The 25,001-nt window shown below is 33.9% G+C and overlaps 1 pseudogene; it reads right to left on the reverse strand.

Annotated features, from left to right (window-relative positions):
• Nucleotides 1-366: 366 nt before the first annotated feature.
• Nucleotides 367-25,001, reverse strand: part of LOC129226881 (amiloride-sensitive sodium channel subunit beta-2-like) — a 53,804-nt pseudogene continuing 29,169 nt past the window's right edge.

Genomic DNA, 25,001 nt, shown 5'->3' on the forward strand with positions numbered 1-25,001 from the left:
AGTTTTATCCACGAAAATTTGAAGAAATGGCTCGTAAAGCAAGCTCATAAATGTTGTAATTTTCGTTTTGATTTGCTTTTTTCTGTGTTGGCCTTAAAGATTTTACTCAGGTTCAAATATTGATTGTTAATATTTTCTGATAAAGGAATACTTACAAACGAAATTTTTTGCTTTTTTTTATTTATGTTTAAGGTTAATAATTATCACTCAAATGATTCTTTGATCCTAAGTTAAAGATGTGTCCAATTTCTTAAAAAAGTTAATTGACCTTAAAGTTTTTACTGTAATAGATAGTATTTTTAGGTGGCTATGTCAGGAGCCAGTTGCCTTGTCTATTAACATAATTGACTTTTCAGCTGCTAGTTCTTAATAGACTTGAAGATCACGACTGTAATTTTTTGTTTTCTGAAATAAGGGCGTTGTTTTCATCCTCTTTGAGTGCCACCTCAAATGTCCTACAGGATAATAAAATAAATAGACGAGGGTTTCTATGAGATCAAATAAGGATACTAAGGACAGACCAAGCCACATGCCCATGTATCCACCGATGTAGCTGAACATTTCAACGCTCTGAAATAAAATGATATTGTTATGAATATTCTTTTAATATTATTTTTAGATGCATGTCAGTGAAATAAAACTTTTGCTACTATTATTGTAAAAGACTTTCTTGGTTAAATAATTTTTTACTAATATTACCAGTATTAAGATCATTCTGGCGGAATCAATTTTCTACTGGTATTATGGTAAGAAGTTAATATTGGAAAAAAGAAAAGAAGCTGACATAGTTATAAGCTTTTGTAAGTTTCCTACGTGAATGGAGGTTAATGTGTGAAATTTAATTTCCCACTTGAATTATTGCAAGTAGTATTCGTAACTCCAGCGCTCGAATACGCTACTTTGCGGTGATTTACAAAACTGCCGAAAAAACCAAAACATTGCCACATTGCGTTCCACGTGTGTCTGTTGACGTAAACACAGGCAGTTTGTTCTGAGTATTTATTAACGAAATCGATATGTCTTAGATTGCTTTCAGACTTAGAATTGTTTCGTCCCTTAGTAGTATTCTCTAGTTTCTCAAAATAATGTGAGTTTTACATGAAATACACCGCAAGCTCTGTCAATTCCAGCCGAGGACTGCAGTTTCGTACTTATTAGCACTTATCAGCCCGGCATAGGACTGACTGAGCTGGAGGTGGAAAACCTCTTAAGGAAGCCAAGAGTGCCAAACAAACTGGTAGCTAATACAGAATTATCACTGATCAGACGAGTGACCGAAGCAATGGTTCGGTTCAACTCGAATTTTGAAGGCAAGGCATATTCAGTAAATTACCGCCCTAGAGCCAGGGCTAAGGCAGAAATACATGAAATACACCGCCAGTTCAGTCAATTCCAGCCGAGGACTGCAGTTTCGTGCTTATTAGCACTCATCAGCCCGACATAGGAGTGACTGAGCTGGAGGTGGAAAACCTCTTAAGGAAGCCAAGAGTGCCAAACAAACTGGTAGCTAATACAGAATTAGCACTGACCAGACGAGTGACCGATGCAATGGTTCGGTTCAACTCGAATTTTGAAGGCAAGGCCTTGCTTTCAAAATGTTGTCTTGCAAATGTCGTTTTGCTATGTCTGGTAAAATGAGGTAGCGTGTTTTGCTTCTGGATTGCGGATGATCATAGAGTTAATAAGAAACCTCAATTAAGAAGCAAAACACGCTACTTCACCATGGCAGACGTAGAAAGAAAGCATCGTTGAGCACAAAAATGGCGGACGTGTCGCTATCTACGATTGAGGGATTTTTAGTGCCAACGGATTTCGATTGAGGTGAACTGCTATTGGACTCAGGCAGACTAACTCTATATTTGCAAAACCTAGGTCCTGCACGAGTTTTTTTTTTTTTTTTTAATTCCGAAGAAGGAAATGAAATCGGGAAAGGAAGCGCTTTGCTGATCTAAAAATAGCTTCGTAGGGGGACTAGACGATATCAAAGTTGAAGAGTTCCAGATACTTCAATTAGTGGAAAAGAAGTCTGGGGAAATGCAGACTGAAGGAGAATCGTCTAAAAGTGACTTAATAAACCAGCTTTTCAGAGCAAAAACTCCGGTTATTTTTACTAAGAGGAGACTCTTGCATAACAGAACATATGACAACCAGTGGCGCAGCGAATGGGGGAGGGGGGGGGGGTTCAAACATATACCCCCCTCGCAGAAGCCTTGGTTTTTTACAATTCTAATATAGTATAGTAGGGGAGATAGCGACAGTTTTTAATACATTATTTATATAAAGCCAGAATTTTTTTAAATCTTAGATTAGTTTACTTAAAAGAAGAAAACGCGAGTCTACCAAAAAGTTATTGTTGCAATAATTAATAAAAAATTTTGCAATATGTTGCAAAAACTTGTGAAATTGTCTTATATATATAAGGCTGAAACTCGGTAGTATTATTGATTACGTATAAACATAACGAAAAATATATGTCTACCGCGTCCGAAGCATTGCCGTGCCGTGTCTACCACCCACGCAAGGTGCGAAAAAATCAGTCAATTTTGACTTAAATATATAAGCCTAAAATTTTTCAAAATAATTGTTTATAATGTATAAAATATAAAAACAAAAGTCTACCAGTTGTATTATGTTGCAAAGGCATGATAGACGCCACGGAATGTCGACCTCGTACCTCTATGTACCGTTAATCGTTCTGCTAGCGTTCGCTCAAAAAAGTTTGCTTATCGTCCCGAAATTTCAATAAATAATGCTGATTTATTTTTTAATAAATAGTTTAACTATTCACACTAAAATTTTTAATCTACCGTGACTAAGAGGTTGCATAGTCTTTGGTAGACTTGCTTAAAATATAAGGTAGTTGGAAAAGTATGATTATTTTATCATTTCATTCTTTATAAATGGAAATTTTTCAATTATTATTATTTTTTATGATTACAATTTTCTATCATATTTAAATTGATATTCATACTTTTGTTACATTATTCATATATATATATATATATATATATATATTTAACTTCTTCAAAAATATTTTGAATCACCACCTTTTCAAATACATTTCGTAAATGGGGAAGTAAAGCTGTTTATTCATCTACTGCGAAGAAAGAAGAGGGGAGAGGGGAAGGACACGCCTTATAATAACCTTGAGTCTGGGGCCTGGGCCTGAGTAAGGCCCTTATAGTGGAGGAGCCGACGCATCCGCCATTTTGGAGCAAACTTGATCTAGTGCTTCGCGGCGATAGCATTGCTGCTGATGTTTATATTTCTTTAGCATATGTTAAATTGGGTCAACAGATAATAGCCATCTGCAGAACTGAAAAACCTGCCTTACTGCATTTACTGGAAAATAACAGATTTTTTTTAAAAAAGTAATAAGCACTTTTCATAATGCACTCAAAAGGACAAAATCACTTTTCTGGGTCAGAAAGGACAATTTAAAAATTCCTGTAGTTTTCAAAAATTTCCAAGAAAATGACACCACAAACGAAGAAAAGTGCGGTTCTAGTCATGTAGAGAATGTTTTACCATTATCTAGCTTTCAATCATAAATTTGAGTGTTGAAACACGCATTTTTTTTTCTTAGTGGGAGGTTTAAAATGCCAAATGTTTAAGTGCTTGAAAAACATCAATTCTGAACCACCAAAATTTCTCATCTATGATGGATTCTTTTTATTATATCTAATGAAAGAAATTCCATCATCTTATGCTATGATATTGAGAAAATTATTAAGTATGTTCAGCAGTATTCGTAATAATTGTTTTGGACACGTATCCCGTCTATCCCGATAACGAACATATCGTCGCCTCAGAGCAACAGTAAGAAATATAATCCCAGAAATAACACTAAGATATCTTATTGTTGTTCTGAGGCGACGATATATTAAGCGGAACTCACAGAGGTCAAAAAAATCAGATAGGAGACTCCGCAATACGTCCCTCTGACTTTTTGAATCAATTAAAAAATATTACTTTTAAAGAAGATTTGTTAGAATATTTATTAAAAATCTGGGAACGAGATAACAAAGCGATTTATTTTGAAGATAAATTTGTGTATATTAACTACAAACAGTGTTATAGATTTGAAACCATCATCAGAAAAGTTGTAAAAATAAGTTGCGTTCGACGAAACTCACCGGTCGACCGGTAAGTAACTGGTTACTAACCGAAGCGTTCTATGATCAACCGGTTACCACAGCGGTTACCATTCTAAGCAGTTGATTGGTTGATTGGAGCACGTGATCATTAGTTGTCACGTGATTAACTAACCGGTCGCTCTCGGTCGAGCTCGTCGAACGCAACCATAGTAGATCATATTCAATCGTGCCCCAAACCGCGAAGAATCCGTCACAAAAATGATTTACCATCTTTGTAATTTTTGAAGAGCTGCAGCCTCCATATGACGTCCACCTACAATGTTCAGATACTGACGTATTAGTTATAATATTGGCTAACATGAAGTTTTTGAATTCTTAAATAAAGGTCTGGATGGAAGTTGGCGTTGGAAAATCATTAAGATGTATCAATGTCTCTGAACTTTACAAGAATTTAGGAGAAACCGTTTGTTCCGCCTTGGTTGCTTTACACGCAATGACTGGTTGCGATCAAAATCCGGCTTTTTTCCGAAAAGGAAAAAGTCCGGCCTTACGCTCTATTTACAAAGTCGAAAGAATACACAGGAGCGTTAACAAATTTGAGTAAGTATCAGCCATCGCGCAATGTAAAATGCATGTCGCAAATTCGAATACAACTCGAAATTTTGGAAGAGTTGTGCGTCGAATGTACAGACAAAATAAAATGGAAAAAAATAATGATGCAAGAACCATTACGTTTTTAAAAGTTTATAAAACTTTTGAAAAAAGATTAAGTAATTCTCGAAAACGTGAAGAGTTTTGATCCGTCATCCTTAACCCTATGTTAGTCTGAACTTCGTGAACATTTCCTTAGAACAGCTTGCATTTCGCAAATTTGGACAAATTCTCATTTAAAAAGTCTGACAAGCTTATCACCTCTTGATTGTGGGTGGAAAATTGAGGACAACTGAAAAGTTTTTAAATGGTTTATTGAAAACAATTACCGCAAGCAATAAAAGATGTTACATTCGAAGAACAGCCTTCTGCCTCAGGTAATCATTTTGTTTTTCAACCAGACTTGGCGTTTAATAAATTTTTTTCTTTTTTTTATCAATTGTTTTCTATTACAGATATTGATGATTTTACCGAGGCAGCTAATTAATAGTACCGACATTCACAGTGATGATGATTATTAAACTGACAAATGATGCTAAGTTAAGCGTAAGACATTTTGAATATAAATTCAGCAACGAAAGCTAAAACAAAAATTATTTGGGTGAGTCAGACGTGAGCGGCGATGCACCTGATGAATAGTTAGTTTAAATAAAATTATGTTCCTTGCTACAGTTTTATAGGTTACAAGTGGTAACCGCACGGTTTTGCTCGTAATAGAAAAATTAAAAGGTCTTTTGGTTCGTCTGTATATTTACAAAGAATGTATGGTGAATATTCTCGCCAATTGGCTTGTACCCATGTTACAGTTCCACGTTCTGATAATTTCGTATCTCGCCAATTGGCTTGTGCCCATGTTACGGTTCCACGTTATGATAATTTCGTAATTTACTTGTCCATCTTATGATAATTTTGTTTTTAAAATTGGAATAGAAAAAGAATCACATCGAATTGCACACCCCCATGCTACAAACTAACTTTGTGCCAAATTTCATGAAAATCGGCCGAACGGTCTAGGCACTATGCACGCCACAGAGATCCAGACATCCTACAGACATCCTCCGGACATACAGACAGAGAGACTTTCAGCTTTATTATTAGTAAAGATTAATTAATATGTAAAGTACTGTTTATTTGATTATTTTTAATTATTTATTGTTATGTAAGATCGATGCAAAAAATTTTGTTTCATAAGTACTTTACCATAAAAAATAAAAAATAAATAAATAAAAGAGGCATAATTTAAAAGGTCAAGACATTATTAATAAAAAAAATTCACTATAATTTTGTACATAATTTTAATTTTTATAAAATATTTTTTAATTTTGTTTAAATGTTAAAATTATTTTTTTAATATGCTTAAATCATTCATACTTTTCCAACTACTTTATAATTTAAGCAACGTCTACCAAAGACTAAGCAACCTCTTAGTCACGGTAGATTAAAAATTTTAGTGTGAATAGTTAAACTATTTATTAAAAAATAAATCAGCATTATTTATTGAAATTTCGGGACGATAAGCAAACTTTTTTGAGCGAGCGCTAGCAGCCTGATTAACGGCACATAGAGGTACGAGGACGACATTCCGTGGCGTCTATCATGCCTTTGCAACATAATACAACTGGTAGACTTTTGTTTTTATATTTTATACATTATAAACAATTATTTTGAAAAATTTTAGGCTTATATATTTAAGTCAAAATTGACTGATTTTTTCGCACCTTGCGTGGGTGGTAGACACGGCACGGCAACGCTTCGGACGCGGTAGACATATATTTTTCGTTATGTTTATACGTAATCAATAATATTACCGAGTTTCAGCCTTATATATATAAGACAATTTCACAAGTTTTTGCAACATATTGCAAAATTTTTTATTAATTATTGCAACGATAGCTTTTTGGTAGACTCGCGTTTTCTTCTTTTAAGTAAACTAATCTAAGATTTAAAAAAATTCTGGCTTTATATATATTGTCGTAAAATTTCGGTCGCTATCTCCCCTACTAGTAGTTTTTACTACTGTTAAAATCTTTTTTTTTTTCAATATCCCACTCCAGAAGGAAATTCTATGCGCTACTGATCACAACCGTATTTTCTCCACATTCTTAAAGCTAACAATTGTAATAGAAAAATTTGGATATTAATGTAAATTTGATCTTTGATACGTCACGTTAATACTCTGACTGCATTGTTTAAATACAGTTTCAACAGTATTATATACTCAATACTCATCTTTCTCTTCTTAACTCGTCTTCTCTTGAAGAAGAGTCAAACTGTTGCTTATAAATTGAATTATGTTCAAAAGAAACAAAATCTACGTATCATTTATAAAATCAAGTGTTATAGTGAAGCTTTTTTTTTTTTTTTTATAAATCCGTTTATATGGAGAAATTGAAGTAAATCATGTTACCTTCATACAACTTAGTGAAAACAACTTAAAAGAAATTTTAATTGTAATATTATACGGTACTAATTACATATTATAATCCTTATCACTTTATAAGTTTGTGGCAGTTTTGTTAAATTTGACCCGTGGAAATAAAAACTTACTTCAAATTTTGGTTGATACACATACTTCGTCACTTGGAAACGTTTGAAGAACACTGACAATTTAATTTTTGAGATTCTGAAAAATACATGTAAATATACTTTTTTTTTTAAAAAATGAAAATGTAAATTTCACAGAACGATAGATATAGAAAAGTCGCGTTTTCATTTTAAAATAAATTTAAGATAAAATGATTTTTTTAAAGTTTTTTTTTAAGATAGTGATATCGAATTTTTATGCTTAGGCATTGAATCGCTGTGTTATAGTAAAATAGATCAATGTAACTGATGTGGTTGTTAAGACATTACTTTGTGACTTAGTGCTCAATAAATGCATTTTGCAGTCTAACATATACTACATTCTATTTAAAAAAAGGTCTATAATAAAGTATAGTAGAACCTCTCAATAAGGGACACCAATGGGACCAGACATTATGTCCCTTAAGTAGAGGTGTCCCTTCTTTGGAGGTATTTCAGTTTATGCATGCAGCGTGTTAACTCGGTATATATATTTTTTAATAATGTAAACTATTAACATTTAAGATTAAATACTTTTCATTTTTCATACACAACTAAATAAAATTCACACTTAATTTTTTTTAGTTTTTATTTTATTTTTTTAAAATTATAATTAAGTCAAAAATTTGGTAAGTCCAGAGTGCAGCATAAAGCAATTATTTTGAAGTAATTTATTGCATGAATTTGCTTCTTGTCATGTAATTTACAATGCAAGACATTGTGAATTACATTTAGTGTTCACATTTCAATTTGTATATAAAAATGTAGTGAGTTTCTGTGCCCTCTCCTTTGGCGCTGAGTCTACTTGAATAAAAATCTGGGTGGGCAAATCATTCATGTAACTTTCAGCAAGACATTTACAATAAATACTTGTTTCTTTAACATCTGTTAATGTTAAACTCTCTTCAATTATGTTTTGGAGGAAATGTGAAACTTGAATTATAATAAATCCATTCTTTCTTATGCACTTGTACATAATTTTTTGTAATGTTTTTTCCCTGTGACTGTCCCTTAAATAGAGTGTCCCTTTATTAGAGGCAAATACATGGAGGTCCCTATTAAAAGGGACTGGGTCCAGAAAAAATGTCCCTTAAATAGAGGTGTCCCTTAGGGGAGGTTCTACTGTATAACCAGAAACAACCTATAGGGTAAGGTCACCAGTAACAAGCAAGGGTCCAGTAACAGGCAGTCATAAGTTTGGATTTAAATAATGAGCCTTTACGGCTGGTAAAACTGATGTTGTTGTGGTCCATGAATACGGTGCAGACATCTAGTAGGGCTCGACCGATGGCATTTTTTGATCGATGGGCCGATGCCGATTGTTGGCCGATTGTTCAAAGATGGCCGATGGCCGATTGCCGATTGTTTTCCTTCAAATGGCCGATTGCCGATGGCCGATGGCAAAAAAAAAAAAAAAAAAAAAAAAACTAGCGGAAATAAATTGATAAGATTGTCAGGGATTTAAAGGATCATTTATTCATTTCATTTTACTTCCTTTCTACGAATAAGGACTTGTAATCAAAAAAAAAAAAATCAAATTTCGACCTAATTTCTATTTTACGATCACCCAGTTTAAACTTCACAAGTTTTTCGGCACATCTGCAACGCATATGTACCAAAGACGATATAGATGACCAAAATATCCATTTTAAACACTGGCTCAGTTAATTATCGCAAGTTCTCTTGTGATGTTTTCATTCGCGTAAACTTGCGTCATTCAGAAACGTTATGAAATAGTAAGTTGAAAACTCATACGTACGTAGTATGATCTAAAAGTTCGAGGACAAGCAGTATAAAACCTTACCCTGAATAGTTCACATTACCGAAGCACATCTACAAAATAATCACCTTGAACGACTATGCACTTCTGCCAACGTTCGTATAGCTTTTAGAAGAACTCCTGGCAGCCATTTTTCTCAACCTCCTGCAAGGGCTCTTGCGCTGCTGCTTTAAATTCATCGTGCGGAGGAAGGCGACTTTTATTTTGAGGATACACGGTTTGATTGATCAATGCTCTGATATGACAAACAAATAACGTAACGTTTCGTCGGACTTAGCTACGTGTGACTCTTACCTGTTCCCAGCAAAAAAACATTTGCATGGACGCCGCTTTCTTCCGTCAGGATAAGATAAAGCTGAGTCATAGTATGCGAAAAAGGCTTCCAGGAGTGTTTCCAAAAGTTATGTGAACACTGGCAGAAGTACGTAGTCCCTCAAGGTGACCCTTTGAAGGTGGATGTGCTTCGCAATGTGAACTATTCTGGGTAAAGTTTTATACAGCTTGTCCCCGAAATTTTGGATCTTACTACGTACAATCTATATAGGATGTAGTTATGCTTCTCTTTTTTGACTGTTGTATGATAACAGAAAAAAGAACAACAGCCAAAAAAAAAAAAAAAAAGAGGAATAAAAACAAAGACACTGTTTAATAACCAACTGATTCGTTTTTTTTTAATTGAACATATAACTAAGATTTCAGCAATATTGTAATAATGTATGGATTATGTACACTATACATAGTTAAAAAACTTTAAATTATGTTGTTTAATCATTCAAAAAAAGTAAGTCACAAGTTGGAGTAACTCACAACATTAAACTTCGTTCCCAACTTCGGCCTCATTTGTTTAGTAGAGAACCGCTACCACCAACGCCTCGGAAGAGTTTCTGAGTCGACTTCAGCACTTCCGAAGAAAAAATTCAAAAGTTCCCTTTGACCTCCGAATTATGTCACCATTCAAAACGTCTTTAATAAATTTCTTACATTGATGCTCTAAATTCTTCCTAAACAATAGATTAAGTTAAAAAAAAAAATCTCTAATTTTATGAATGGTGTTAGTTTTAAACAACTTGGAAGTGCAACTAGAGTTTAATTTCAGAAATACAGGGAGGGGGAGGGGGCACGCAAGTGTTCTAAAAATTACCGTCGGTTCAACGGGAATCTAACAAACTGACACAAAAACCGGTTTCGCCATCTCATATTTGTTTCCATGGTCTCCAATTCGCAATATACACTCTATAACAAAAGAATCGACGCATCAAGAAGCAATCATCCGATTGCTTTGAAATTTTGTATGCATGATTGTTTTGATCAGATGTGCAAATGATTAAAATTTGGTGTCCAATGAATGAATAGTTTGATCTCCAGCACATCGAAACTGTGCATCCAACAGATGTATATAAAGAGCAGTTCTTCAACAGTTGTTAAAATTTTCGGTTTGATTGCAATTCAGATTACCTTTCAACAACTTAAAAATGCCTCGTCGCATGGTTCGTGCTCATTACGAGCAACTGTCAGAGTTTAAACGAGGTCATATCATTGGATTGAAAGAGGCCGATTGGTCAAATCGGAGAATCGCTCGTCATTTGAGTCGAAGCGATGCGGTGATTCGAAGATACTGGCAAGGATGGGTGGAAAATGGCAGAGTTCGGCGTCAGGATGTTAGCGGTCGACCTAGAGTCACAACAGATCGTGATGACTGAGTTATTGTCCGATCAGCTATCACAGCGCTTTCTTCATCTCTATGAACCATCAGACATTCAACCCAAACACCAGTGTCCATCATGACCATTTGCAGACGGTTGGGACCACGAAATCTACACTCGCGCCGTCCGTTACGCCACCTGCCAGTGACGCTTACACACTGCCGAGCCAGATTACAGTGGTGCATGGCTCGATCAGGTTGGAATGGTGCCGACTGGGGATGTATGTCTTTAGCGACGAATTCCGCTTCCAACTGTGTCATGACGATCATCGAAGACGTGTTTGGAGCCACCCGGGGCAAAGGAAGGATCCTGGTCTATTTTTTGCGCGCCACACTGGCCCTATCAACAAGGCATTATGGTCTGGGGTGCCATTTCCTTTGATAACTGGATCCCTTTGGTCGTAATTAGAGGTACACTTACTGCACAGTGGTACGGTGACGATATCCTAAGATATGTTTTGTTGCCCTTCCTTTTGCAGTACCCTCGGCTGGTTTTCAGCAGGACAATGCCAGATAACATACGGTATGTGTTGCGATGAACTGTCTGCAAGCTTGTCAAACTCTTTCGTTGCCTGCTAGATCATCAGATCTCTTTCCCATCGAGCATGTCTGAGATATGATGGATGGCGATTGTATCTGGCAAGGAATGTTGATAACCTCGTCCGACAATTGGAGCGAATTTGGCCGAAAATACCGCAGGACAACGTCCGGGAGCTTTATCGGTGTTTCCCACGTCGTACTTCAGCTTGTATCTAGGCTAGAGACGGGTCAATACCTTATTGAACTTTTTACTGTAACTCTGACATAAATTATTCAATTGTTCTAAGAATTTAATCATTTTTTATTCTGTGCATTGTCTTCCTATCCACCATTTTTTGTCTCAATCGGATCACTCCTACTTGGTGCGTCGATTTTTTGTTATAGAGTGTATCACCAAATGATCGTCAGTCTGAGACGCTATATTAGTTTTGTATTGAAATAAGTAATTAATAGCCACAAAAAAAAATTTGTAAATTGGCTTTTTAGAACACGCGATCGAAAATAAAAAGGGAAGTGCACAACTGGAACGTACGCACACCCCGCAGGCGAAATTTTAACCTTCTACATCTTACCATTTTTGAGTTATGACTTATGAAAGATACATACGTACATCCAGCCGCAAGATACAACGTAATAATTAACTTGTTTGGTACCTGAATGCAGTGGCGGATTGGTTAAAGAAATCGGCCCTGGCATAAAGGGATGTCGCGGCCCCATAGCTTCTATAGATAGGGTCTGGTGGGGGAAAGTGGTCAATGGGGTAAAGTGGTCATTCGTCAAATAAATCGCTATAGCTTGGAAATAAATGTTCAAATGAATGTAAAAATTTTATTATAGAGTAGGGCAGTTAGAAACGGCATTTTAAATACAAAATTTTACAACTGGCAAAACTTAATTTGGTAAAAAAAAATATTTTGTGGGAATATGAAAAGTTTTTAAATCTAAACACTTCTTTTAACTTCTTTGGGAAATTTTGTTTGTTAGAATTATGAACAGATTGACTGCATAGGAAGCTTCCTACATGTCTCAAGAACTCTTACTCATTAGCAGTTAGCTGAATCTCTTTTAGATAATTTTTTAGAACAATTTAAGTAAGATGGGGTAAAGTGGTCATAATATTAGGCTTAAATGAATATTGTTCTTCTAATGTCACTTAATCGTTAAGTATAAAGCAGATATAAATTAAATAATAATTTCACTTAATATGTATTGTCTTTACAGTAAATGGGGTTAAATATATGAGTATATGCATATGCTTACACATATACTCGTTTTAGGCACCTATAAATAGCCTTTTTTACATAAATGCACCAATAAATACGTATATGGGTATCTGCAAGTACTTTAAATCAATACAGATATACATTCGACTATACAAGTATATACTCCCTTTTACTCGTTTATATAAACACTTATATACTCAGGTAGACACGAATATACACGTACGTGCTCGAGTAGACACTTACATTATACAGGGTGAGTTCAAACTCTTGAGCAAATTATTAAAAGGTGTTGGAGGGGAGAATAAGAAGCAAGAATCATAAGAAACATATGGTCACAAACACAATGCTGACGCACTACATGCACGAAAAGCCAGAAACTGATGGATGCAAAACAGGTCACAAATTTGTAATACACAGAAAATTTTACAAAACATATTAGGTCTCAAGAAAGTTTTAAAGCGATTGATGAAATTTACCGCCTGCAGCTGTAATACATGTGCGTCGCAATCACAAAGCACTCTCTGTTGCAATAACGAGACTTTTGAAAAAGTTTCATCTGTCGCAGCGCCTTTTTTGCGACTACAGGCCGTAACTTTTAACAACTGCTCTAAATATTTCTTAAAAACTAAAATGTTGGGTATAATCATCTTTGTGTAACAAAATTGCGATTTGTTTGCATCCATCAGTTTCTGTCTTTGTGTGCATGTAGTTCGTCAGCGAACGTAAGTTCCTTATAATTCTTTGCTTTTTATCCTCCCCTCTCACACTCCTTAGATTTTTACCCAAGAGCTTAGATTCATTCTGTAGACATACATGTATATAAGTTACATACTCGTGTATACATACATATACTGGTGTATGCACGTAAATGTACCTATATATGTCTATACAAGTATATAATCGTGTTCGCACGTATACATACGTATATACGTCTATACAAGTATATAATCGTGTTTGCACGTATACATACGTATATACTCGTGCTTAACACTATATATATGTGAGTAGACACATACCAAACATGCACTGGATATATCCACGAATTAACTCGTGTATACCCGTATAAGTGTGTATGTACACTTATATATGCTTGTATACTCAGGCATGCACGTATGTACTCGAGATACATACACGCACGCACGTATGTACAAGTGCATACACGCATATGATTTTCGTTTACACGTGTATATACCCTTACATACACGTGACGCGTATATACTCGTGTAGACACGTATGCATTTCTGTAGGTGATGACGTATAAATGCTTATATACCAATGTATACACGTATATACTTGAGTAGGCACGTGCATGCATGTATCTGATGTATACATGTATCTACTCATATATGAACGTTTTTACTAATGTTTACACGACACGTATATACTAGTGTAGACACAGATATGCTTGTGCATATACTTGTAACTATAAAAATAACCGAAATATACAAGTATTAGGGTTGTTTATAATGGTTTTGCATCTATTTTTAACTATGACCACTTTACCCAATGCTATGACCACTTTCCCCCACCCCATGGGGTAAAGTGGTCATAAATACAAAGGGAAAAGAAAGTGTTATAAAACTACTTAAATCAATATTTATTTTCCTAAAACTCGATGTGATGTGTTCTTTAATAATGCAATGTAAAATAAAAACAAAAAAAGTTTAAATGTTTAAAGAATTTATGTTATCTATTATTCACATAAGTTGAAAACCTACGATTTTATGACCACTTTACCCCACCAGACTCTACTATTTTTTACAAAAATGATTGGGAAACGATATCACTTAAATATGCGGAAATTATTCAAAAAAATTAAATACTCTTTTAAACAAAATTTAACAGATGGGATTCTTTTCTGAGTTTTAATGGTAAGCAATTGATACAAGATAAGCTAAACCTTTGTTTGTAAAAAAAATAAATAAAAAAAAGGTCATTGTAATACTCTAAGTATTTTTAAGTGCATGGTGCTGTATTGATTATTTCCGTAATTATATCTTCTGACATTACTTCAGTTAGAATAGGGAGGTTATTAGGGAGGCTAGGGGTGTGTGCGACCCTTTGATTTTTTCAAACACATGTATCAATACAGACAGAGATAGGGAGTAGATTGATTTCTTGCATATGGGAGTTATTAAATATTAGCATCAGAAACCTGATTGTAAGTTTAACATTAAGTCAGAAATATGGGGTCCTGGGTCGGGGTAGAAAAGGTCGGTGTGTCGGCGGCCCCTAAGAATCATATTTTTCTATGTAATCATTTTTAAACTGAAGAGGAATTTTTCAAATTGTAGTCCTACGGAAAATTTTTGAAATTTTAGTCCTAAAAACGCAATTTTAGAGGATCTCTGGTGATGTTAGGGAGAGCGGAGGTTCGAGGGCCCTCTTCTGGAAATTTTTTGGAAGTGAAACTCCGAACTTTAGCTCTGAAAATGCAGTTTTAAAAGATTTTTGGTGATGCTAGGGAAAGGAGAGATTCGAGCAACATCCACCAATAATTTTTTTGAAATTGAAATCTTAAAAAGGTAATTGTGAGCTTTTTTTTTTGATAAAAACTAGGACATCGACACTTATTCAAAAGTTAAGTTCCAAAAACGAAACTTTTACCGACCTTCGATGATTTTAGGATAAAGAGTTATGGCGAGGCTCCACTTGGATTTTTTTCGAAATTGAAGCATTAAAAACGAGATTTCTGACGTGCTTTACTAATGATGACGGAGGGGGGGGGGGGCTTTGAAATTTTTCGATGCTGCATATTCGAAAACGGAGTTATAAACGATCTTTCATAGTATTACTAAGAAGAGAGGATCGAGTGCTTTCACCCGGTAAAGAATCGAAACTTCGGAAAGAGAAATTAGAGGGGTAATATTTAGTACGGGAAGATGAGGTTAGTGGATAATGGAAGATATAAAGGTCTGGTGTTGTGAGTCCATGATACCATGACATGGACTTTTACATGATACAGAATCTGAAAGAGAGAAACGAAGTAAGTCGATAGGGAAAGGACTATGGCCAGTTACAAAAATTGCTTGGTGTGTGTGGTGTTTAGATTTAAATTTGAGGTTTTATTTTAATTTTTGGCAATAGGTCAAAAAATCTTCTGTCATGATGTTATGGGAAAAGTGGAGATTTGCGGGTTTTCCTCCTTTTTTCTTTTTCTTTTTTTTTGAGATTAAAGCCCAAAAAGGGTAATTTTAGACGATTTTCGATGATATTATGGGAAGGAGATACTTAAGGGGCCTCCGAAATTTTTTCGACACTGATTTCTGACGCTCTTTAATGATAGGGTGGGGACGTTTCTAGGTCGATTGTGGCAAAAATACTCTCCTAGAAGTTTTTCGAAGCTGAAATCCCAAATACGCTGTTGTAGGCCATCTTTAATGACGTTAAACTAAGGAATGCAGTTTGGGAGTTTTTCCCACGAATTCCTTAAAAAGCTAAGTTTCAAAAACGTACTTTAGGCAAGCTTAGGTGACTAAAAAGGAGGATATAAGCTCTTTTCGATCTTTCTCTTCCCGCCCTTTTGACTACGTCCCACAATCTTCTTTTATTTATTTCATTGATAAAAAATATGAAACACCCTCCAACAGTGTTCTCCTAAAAAACCATTTACATTTAGATTTTCCATAATAAAATTTTCAATTTACAGCCTAATATTTTTATTTGCTTGAAATGCAAGCCATCTGCAGCCGCAGGTTAAAAAAAAAAAAAAAACTTTTCTTGAACTGATCTGGTGCTTTGATGGCCTTAAATGACCTTAATGATCTTTGGTCTTCTTTTCCACTCTATTTTATTTTAAATATCATTCCTTCTTCACCTCTTGATAAAGTTTTGTTTCAATTTTCGATTCATACATGATTTTTACATTCAAACACTTAGAACTACTGGTGTGACTATTAATTTCAATATTTTCAATCTCTCTCGCTATACTTTAATTTTTCTCCTAGTTAAACCATATTTCTGGGGCCTGTGTACTTTTCTATATACATAACTCTGATTTTCAGGGTGATATTTTTCATTTTAAAAAATAGGAAAGGTAAATGGTAGAACAGGTCGGTGTATCGGCGGCCCCTAAGAATCATATTTTTTTATGTAATCATTTTTAAACTGAAGAGTCTTCAACCGTGGGTTTGAACTCTTTGAGGGATATTGAGTGAGAGAAACTAAATATTTTATTTTTCGCAAAAAAAAAAAAAAAAAAAAAAAAAGTTAGAAACGCACATTTAGGAGGTCTTTACTTAAATAATCTTTATAATACAGAATTTTAGATGCTCCAAATTGTGCTTTAAGATTGCATTTTCGGTAAAAGCCTTATTGAAAAAATACCTTTTGTCACCCGCAATTGTTATGCACTACAATTCATAACAATTGTGAATTGCCATTCGTAAGTAAAGTAAATGTGAATTGAAATTCATAGATGAAATTTAGAAGTGGACAAAAATATTTTAACTTATAAATACCGCCCTTGTTTTTCTGCATTACTAAAATGAAATTGGCGGCCCCATTTCTGAAAAACTGGGCTGGTGTAGCACCCCCACGACCCCCTTAGCAACGGCCTTGCACCCTCCATCCGTAGGCCCATGCGTAAAGAGGGATTCAAGCTAGAGAATTTACGCAGCGGTATTTACCTTTCACTATTTGTAGACAGGGCAACTGATCGGCCCGAAACATGACCGGCCCACCGGGCAAATGCCCGGTTGCCCGCCGGGTGTATCCACCACTGCCTGAATGCAGTATTAAAAACTCTTTCAGGGGTGACTAAAATAGAAATTCATACTGAAGTTAAGTAAACAATTTTATATGAAAACAATAACTTCCTTTACTTTGCATTAAAAAGTAAAACAGCAAAGGTCTTTTTTTTTTCAAAAACATCGGCCAATTCCATCGGCTTTTCGATGTTTTTAAGGCCGATGGGCCGATGTTTCCTGCAAGTTAGCATCGGCCGCCGATGCCGATGCCGATGGCTAAATTGTTGAACCATCGGCGTCGATGCATCGGTCGAGTCCTAACATCTAGTGTTATCAGAGTGAATTTTATGAGCCAGTTGGTTTTTACAAGGCAGTGGTGGAAGATTATGAACAGCAACCACGAGGTCAGCTGTTGTTTCATATTCATTTGAATTTAATAAGGCTTTAGTTCTGAAAATAAAGAACTTTTGCACATTTCAAAGCGAAAAAAGGAATTTTCTCTATTTCTCATCCTTTCCTCATCCTGTATGTTGCAGTGTATCGTCAGATTTACATACATATTTTTATCATGAAAGTTTACTAGTTTTTTTTTTTTTTTTTGTTATTTGGCATCCAATAAAAACAGTTGAAATTCCTTTTATGTTTCATCAAATTTGCTTATAAAAATAGTATCAGTCATCAATGCAACAAATATTATTTTTAAAGAAATGCATGGAATTTAATTTTGGGACATTATTATTACATTTTTATTCCAATCATATAAATAAAATAATAAAATTTACTTACTTACACCAGTAGCTCACGCACTGTAAAAAGCCAAAAAAAAAAAAAAAAAAAAAAAATCATAATTAATTACCTGAACCTTCTTTACTACTATACATCTATACATAATTTGGTATTTTTTTTGCATTCAACAAAACCTTTTTTTTTCCTTGAAATTATCGTCGAAGTATTTATCATGTAAGAGCATTATTCGAACTTTTTCAGTAGCATAAATGGAAATTTAAGAAGCCCATTTATAACATTGCGTTACCATCTAAATTGCAATTAACTTTCCATGTCGGATTTGGATAGAAGGTCTGAAAATTCATACTTTTACAATGTTGAATTTTTCATACGTAATTCCAGCAAAAGAAAAAAAATAAAAATAAACGTGCAATAGTAAAAACAATTATAATTTGGAACGAATACCTTTGTGCATAAAAAGTAAAAATAAGAAATAACAATGTATAATTGCAGATAAACATTGCAGATCGCTAAGTTCAAATGTTTCGGGGTTACAAGGAAAGCATTTTGCAATGCAAAATAAGTGAGCTTATGGGTGAAAACTGAAAAGACATCCGACAAAAGCCACTAGCTTTTATCGGGTGATCAATGTTGCCATTACTAATGTCTATACTATTTAATCATATACTATTTAATCACATTATAATTTTTTAAATGTTAGTTACTGAATCCACAACACATTGATATACATAAATGCGCACTGATTTTTTGCCGAGTCTGATATGGCTTTTACTCCAATGCGGTGCATATGAAAAACGTTTTGCATTTATAAGTATTTTTTAGGCTAAGATGTGGGTGTCACCTCGAAAGCTTCCGTGGGAAGGAAAATGCGCAGTACCTGCTGAAACAAAATTTTGAGTTATTTGAAAAAAAAAAAAAAAAAAAACACGTTTTGGATTCCACAAGGACGTATACAAGGGAGGGGCGATCGCCCCCTCCTTGATCTGAGATTCAGGAACTTTCTTCAGGTATATTTTCGATAGTAAATTTCCAAAAACGCAATTTTACATAACCTTTGATGGTGTTAGAAGAAAGGAAGCTCATTCCCGGAATTCTTCAGGAACTGAAGTCGTGAAAACGCAATCGTAGCCCATTTCTTATTACCCTGGGGATAGGGACTGGAACTTTATACGGGACTTTTTTTGAAACTGAAGTACCTAAATCCCAATTTTAGACAGTCTTAGATGGTATTTGGGATAGGTTCAAGGGGTCTTCCTGGATATATTTCGAAATAAACGCAGCTGATGAACAGAACCGCAACTGAACCTTTGATTAAATAAGGGTAAGCGATGGGGTTTCGTACACTCCTTCGAAAGTTTTTAGAAATTGAAGTTCAAATGAGTAAAAAAAAAAAAAAATAAATAAATAAATTAAAATCGCATCTTTCTTGAAAATTTTTTTGGATCTGCCTTTGGGATTCCATATTAACAACAGGGAAATGCTAGAATTTGACTTTTTTTTCGTGCCTATAAATTTTAGAAATAAGTCGAAAATCTATCAAAAATTTATTTTAATATTTTCGTGAAAGTATCTCTTATACCCACGGAGATATAAGCATTTCTTTTAAAAATGCAAATTTTTTTTGAAGGTTTTCGGCTCATATCACGCATAGTTTTTCATCAAACGTTACTAAACTTTCAGAATAATAGACAGCATATTAGAGAAATATTATAATGAAATTTGAAGTTAAAATATTGAAAATTTAATGAAATATGAACGTTTAAAGCAATTAATTTTTCACTGCGCATTCGCGAAAGATAGCAATTTATAACGTTTATATTACAAAGCTCAGATATATCCTACAACTAATGAAAAAATTCCACCTTAATATCTTTAAAATTAAAAAAGTTATCTGCGATCTAATGAACCGAATTTCCATGATTCTTGGATAAGCGACGAATAGTAAGGGGTCGTTCGCAAACCGGCAACACTTTCCTGCCATCGTTGCAGAGTGATTCAAGATAAAAACGGATTTTTTGCGAACGATCCCTCACGATTCGTCGTCTTGCAAAAAATTATTAAAATTCGGCTCAATAGATCGCTGATAACTTTTTAGACTTTAAAGATATCAAGTTGGAATTTTTTTATGAGATGTAGGATATATCTGGGCTTCCGATTATGAAGGTTATAAATTGCTATCTTTCGCGCATTCGCAGTGACAAATTAATTGCTTTAAAAGTTCATATTTCATAAATTTTCAGTTTTTAACTTCAAATTTGATAATTATGTTTCTCTAATAAGCTGTCCAATATTCTAAAAGTTTAGTAACGTTTGACGGAAAACTCTGCGTAATATGAGCCAAAAACCTTTAAAAAAAAAAAAAATTAGCATTTTTAATGCTTATATCTCCGTGGGTATAAGAGATACTTTGACGAAAATATATTTTAGATAGGTTTTAAACTTATTTCTGAAATTTATAGCTTATTCCCAGCTATTTACAATAAAAAATTTTCAAAAACCTTTTTTTGTGTCCTTAATTTGTTGTTCGTCCCCTAAATGACTAGTAGACTTAATTTTTGTTTGAAAAAGGCGGCTGGAGTATACGTTTTATGTGAAACACGTTACAGAGCAAATTGGTCTTTTATTTCTCGAGAAATCCGTGAAAATAAGAATTTTCGAAAAGTGTCCGAATACTTTTGGTCATATAGTGTAAGCTGGTGCAGGCAATCTCACAGAAAATATGATGTATGTATTAATTTTTGACAGAGTTTTCGTTGGGTCTAAAGTTCAGAGCCAATCTCAAAGGCTTAAAACAAAAATCGTTTCTGTAATGAAAGAAAAGTTTTCATGCGACGTGATTAATTCTACCTTAGAATGAAACTAACAGTTCCTTACCATGACATCAAAGTTGTTAACTTCTTCATATCTAACTTCATACTGATGATCGCTGTAAAAGAAAAAAAAAAAAAAAAAAATCGTAGTAAAAATTATTTTTGGTTGTCTCTAAACACGAAACATTTCAATTTCTGAATGTAACTAAATGTATATTTCTTCTGTTTTTGCGTTCCATATGTTTGTTATTAAAATACCAAAGTAAAATATTTAGGAAAATTAAAGTTTTGCTGGTTCAACGATATAATGGTTCATATAATTTGTTTACCTATGTACATTGAGGGTACTGAGTAAGCAACCTCTGCCTCCCCCTCCCAAGCAAAAATTCGGTATGGCGGGCCTATGAGCAACTTTGCTAGTGTTGAAAATTCTAAGTAGCACCTGTGAACTGTGGACAGTAGTTTACATAGCTGTAGCATGTTGTGCACGCTGTAAAAGCAACTGCAACAATTTCTAGAAAATCTCTCGGAAACTGGAATTTTATAAACTGTTCTAGTAAGCATCTTCTTCTTAATTAACTTTGACAGCGTTACTTAAGAATAAGCTGTATTGTTACTAGACAACTTTATAGAAATCCAGTTTCCTAGATTTTCTAGTAGTACGGCCTTTTCCTTTTTACAATTTGGACCTAACCTAATAGATTTTTTCTTTGCAATTACACCAATTTTGCCAAATTTGATATTACCTAATTATTGTATGCACACTCGACGATGTGTATGTGATGTATGTAATAAATTTTCATGTCATTAACTTTTAACATAATTACAGTTTATTTTATACAAATGAGAAAATTATTTATGATTGCAAAAGAAAGCAACTATTTTTGACTTATGGACTTGCTATATGGATAAATTTACAACCGCTATGGTAATTTATAACATAGACTATTTCAAATGCGTAAAATGACGGAGTAATTTCCATACCTGCATGGATTACGACAACTCAAAGTGCAGTTTTCAATGATGTCACTTGTTGCAGATATTTGTCCTAAAAATGAAGCATAAGAAAAGTTTGAAAATATTATTTATCTGATTCAGTTTTATAATTTTTGGAAAAATTTTTAATACTGCATAATTTACAACATATTAAGATACTGATATTTTCAGCGTCTTCCATTATGTTAAAAAAAGTTTGTGGGTATTTTATCACACTGAAAAATAAATAAAAACAAATGTGTTAATAATTCCGGAACTTTCCCCACTAAAAAAGCTCTCAAAATTTTCTCCAGAATATGCCACTTTCTTGAGAAATTCTGCAGAAAGCTGAAGATATTTTTAAAATTTTGTTTTTCTTCAAAAATATCTCAATATTTTTTAAAAACATTTTAGAGGCATTCACAGCTTACTAAATTTGTCTTAAGATTTTCTACACAAATTTGAAAACAATTTGGTGCTAAAATAAAATCTGAAAAAAAAAAAAAAAAATCTTCAGATACCATTAACATCTAACGAACAATGATTATAGCGAATTTTTTTTCGAATGTTTAAAGTTTTTTGAAAATTTATTTTATGAATGTTGTGTGCTTAATTTCAGCCAATAACATATCTGGCAAAAAAAAAACAAAAAAGTTTCCCGCTTAAAGTCAGTAACTTCCTGAAATTAATCTAAAGTCTTCCTGAAGAATCCATAAATCCAGAAGGTCGTATACTTTTAGCATATTTCGCACAGGTTGAATATTGACCTTTGGAGATGAATATAGTTTTTGCTATTACTTACTGAGAGCGAATCAGCTTGGAATTCGTCTATGTTGATAAATACAAGATTAAATATTTTGTAAATGTAAACCCAAAGGAAAAAAAAAATCCTTTCTTACTGTTATTTAACCAAGCAAGAAATCTTAAAATGTATTTACAGGTTGTGTATAAAGTTTTGCAATAATAAAGAAGAAAATTCATTAAAAAAAATCTACTTCGGGTTTAAACCGATTTTTTTTTTAAATTTTAATCTTTAGATCAAATATTTTTTTTACAACGCTAAAACAGTCCTACGTGTATACTTTTTGTATTTCTGAGACTATTTAGACGATTTTCAACTTCGTGCCAAGCGGACCTGGGGGGGGGGGGGGATGGTCGCAACAATTCTTACATTTATGCAAACTTTTATATTAGAACTGGAAATATGCGTTGAAAACATAGGTTCCGGCGATTTTTTTTCTTTCGCAAACGCTATTTTCAGTTTTTTGATGTTAGCGCCACTTGTACATGCTTTTAGCACAAATCTGCACCTCAGAGCCAGACTAACTTACGTCCAAAAATTACGATTTTCTGTTTTTTAGTAAATCGTATGTAGAATCCCATTCCACATCGAGCCATATGAACGTAATATTAAAAAAAAAGGAAAAAAAACCTCTGCAATAGTTTAACAGTGTTAAAAGAGCGCAAGTCCCTTGCTTGCACCAAGCGACCGTTTTACCGCTTTCCTCTGTAGTCGCGATTATGTGACTTACGTTAGTCTGGCTCTGAGGTACAGAAACAGTACTAACGAGCAGGGCCCGATCAACCAAACTAGTCCCCAGGTCCTGAGTAGAAGTTGGTGCCCCCCCCCCCCCATGAGAAAATCCGCACAATTTTAAAGTCAAAGTTTCATACTAGAAACCTAATATACTAGAAACTACATTTTAAAGGAACATTGATACATTTAAAAGGAAACCTGGGATTTGAATACGAATCACTTGATAGTCACCAAACTAATCACAGTTAAAATTGCCTCTTAAGGCGAAAAAGAGTTGAAAAACAATTTAAAACTGGAAAAAAAAAAACGTATTAATTCTAACATTTAGTTTTAAAAAGGCTTCTTTCTGGCTTTAACAGAGGCAAATGTGTCGATCAAATAATCGAAATCTATGTTTGATGTCACAGGATTTTCAATGGTCAATAAGGAAAACGCCTGTAAATTATCCTGAGAAACGCAGCTTCTCAAATGATTTTTGATTCTTTTCAAAAATGAAAAGGAACGTTCACTGGAACAGCTGCTGATAGGCAAGGTAAGAAGAAGCTGCAGGGGTGAATCCACATTCGGAAATGTATGTGTAATGTTTAGTGATCTTATCCTTTTTAAAACATTCTACAGGGGGAGAAGGGTCCTTTGCCAAAATTTGAAAGTGTGTTAATTCTTCTGGAAAATGTTCATCTATGTACATCCGAGTAATTTTTTTGAAATTCCAGAGCTAAGGGACAACGACTTCTTTACGCGAATTTTTTTTAACTTTATGAGTTTTTGAGCTGATTTTTAAACAATTTTGAGCCTCCTCTCTCTCCCTTAAAGTTGAGAAAAAGTAAAATGAGCTTTAAAACAAAAACAAAAAAAGTAAGTAATTGAATTTAGGCCAGGCTGTTTTGGTGCCCCTAAATTTGTGGTACCCAGGTCCGCGGACTCACCAGACCGTGCGTTAATCAGGCCCTTGTAACGAGAAAATAACGATAAGATAAGGATCAAAATAAAAAAAAGAATTATCTATAAATCTTAAACAATTTTTTAAATAAAATTTCTAGGGATGCAAGATTTTATTAACTCCCCGTATATTTTTTTAGTGATTAATATGGTAGACGGAAATAGTACGTAAAAACAGAGATGCGAAAGGGGGACCAGCATTGTTGAGATAGCCAATGCATGTGTAAAATGTACCCTTAAAATTTACCTCTATTGCATAATTCTTCCATGTGTGGATAAAGTACATTCTTGTCGATGCATTTTCCTTGCTCTAACAATGTAGTCAATTTGCAGTATTCAATGCACATCTAAATCAAAAAATATGTACCCTTTTACTATATTGCATATAAAAATGTTACACTGGATATAAACTGAATTTTTAAAAATATTTTATCTGCATTTAGTTTGCTGCTTTATTTTGTCGTTCGAAAGTTTTATTAGTTATAAGTTCAGAATTGTTGCATTCGTAATTAACACTTCACTTTTTTTTTCACTGAATTGTTTTAAAGAACAAAGTATTTTTTAAAAACTTAAAAAGTTCTGCAAAAAAAAAAAAAAAAAAACTTAGAAAATATGTTACATTGTTTTTTTTACTCTCCGCCAATTCAATTAAAAACAGAAATAAATACAAACTCTGAAAATGTAAAAAATATGAGTGTCTTGTCTTCGTTATGCATCATATATTTGTTATACAAAGTACAGAATTCATAT

The sequence above is a fragment of the Uloborus diversus genome, chromosome 7, assembly GCF_026930045.1.
Source record: "Uloborus diversus isolate 005 chromosome 7, Udiv.v.3.1, whole genome shotgun sequence".
Taxonomy (NCBI): Eukaryota; Metazoa; Arthropoda; class Arachnida; order Araneae; family Uloboridae; genus Uloborus; species Uloborus diversus.